Source organism: Mastomys coucha, unplaced genomic scaffold (assembly GCF_008632895.1).
Source record: "Mastomys coucha isolate ucsf_1 unplaced genomic scaffold, UCSF_Mcou_1 pScaffold22, whole genome shotgun sequence".
NCBI classification, from domain to species: Eukaryota; Metazoa; Chordata; class Mammalia; order Rodentia; family Muridae; genus Mastomys; species Mastomys coucha.
Window position 1 is genome coordinate 164,191,828 of NW_022196905.1, and position 1,969 is coordinate 164,193,796.

A 1,969-nucleotide genomic window follows, 5' to 3' on the forward strand; every position below is an offset into this window, starting at 1 on the left:
AGGCAGGCAGGCAGGGAGGCAGACAGGCAGGCAAGCAGGCAGGGAGGCAGGCAGGCAGACCGGACACTGAAACAGCAGTTGAAAGCTTACAAGTTGAGTCAAGCATGAGGCAGAGAGTGATAGAACTAACTGGGAATGGCATGGACTTTTGAAACTTCAAAGCCCACCCCCCAGTGATACACCCCCTTCAACAAGACCATACCTCCTAATCCTTCCCAAATAGTTCTACCAACTGAGAGTCAAGCATTTAAGGGGTGTAATGGGGCCATTATCATTCAAACAACACTCCAAGGCCTATGTAAGTATAACTTTCAAGCCTTTAAAGAAATTGTCACTTAAAGCCCTGTCTCATGGCTTACAAAGGCATCTCCTAGGAGCACGCATCTGCCTGAGAATCTGCACTTAGAGGGTGTATATTAGTGCGCTTTCACTGCTGTAGAAACACACAGCCAAAAGCAGCTTAGTGAGGAGGAAAGTGTTAATTACATGCCCCAGTCATAGTTTATCACTGAGGGAAACTGCGGCAGGATCTCAGTCAGGGCAAGAACCCCGAGTCAGCAACTGACACAGAAGCCATGGAGAACACAACTTCCTAGCTCAGTCTCCTTGGCATACTCAACTTGGGTTTTCATACAACCCAGGATCACGATGGTCTGGGTTTGCCCACGTCAATCACTAATCAAGAAAATGCCCCAGAGGCTTATCCAGAACAAATGTAGTAGGGACTCATTTTCTCAACTGAGGGCTCTGCCTTTTCTGAATGGCTTAACCTTGTATCAGATTGACAAAAGCTAACCAACCCAGAGGGCGAAATACAGAAACCCTAAGAATGAAGAAATCATGAAAATTAATAAAATAATATTGATACAATAGCACCTATAGTAGTACATTTTTTGTAAAATAAGCAAAATATAAAAATAAATTGTGACATCATGTTAAATAGTGTTAAACATGTATGCAGTTACAGATTTTTGAGCAATAACGTTTACCAGCCTCAAACAGTATGTTTTTAACCATAAGATGTTTTCTGTGAGCCTGATTGTAACCACAAGTCAAAGCTGTAATAGATTCACTGAAAAATGAAATGGCAAAGGACCAAGCACTCTACTGTAAAACTGTGACCACAAAAGAAAACCAAGAGAGACAAAGAACCTCAGGAAGAGGTGATCACAACGCCACCCCCCATCAATAATCACCTTGAGAGAACACGTAGTTCAAAAGCTGGAATACCTGACATGGCGCAGCCCAAATAACCCTTTACACAGAAGGTTTGCTACAGCTGAGATGGAAGGTTAGAAAAAGATTCAGTACAACGGGGTGTGCAGAAGCATACCCTACAATCACACCACCTGAGAGGGAGAGGCGGGGAAATCACCAGTAGTCTGAGCTCCGGGGATGAATTTCAGGCCAGCCAGGGCTACATAGTATCTGTCAAAAAAAAAAAAAAAAAACCCACAGAAAGGAAATAGAACAGACAGCACATGTACTACAGTCGTCTCACTTTTCTGTTGTCGGGACAAAACACCATAACCAAGGCAACTTATAAAAGAAAGCGTTTACATGGTGTGGTGGTTTGAACACACTTGGCCCAGGGAGTGGCACTCTTTGGAGGTGTGGCCTTGTTGAAAGAAATGTTTCACTGTGGGTGGCCTGCCTGGATGCTGCCTTGTTGCTGCCTTGATGATAATGGACTGAACCTCTGAACCTGTCAGCCAGCCCCAATTAAATGTTGTCCTCTATAAGAGTTGCCTTGGTCATGGTATCTCTTCACAGCAATGGAAACCCTAAGACACTTGGGCTTGTGGTTTGAAGAGGATAGAATAGATGAATACAGAGTAAAGGCTTGGTGGCAGAAATAGCTGAATGCTCACATCTTGATCAACAAAAAGGCAGTAGAGAGCAGGCTCAATAGAAATGACACGACTCTTTTGAAACCTCAAAACCAACCCCAAGTGACACACCTCCACCA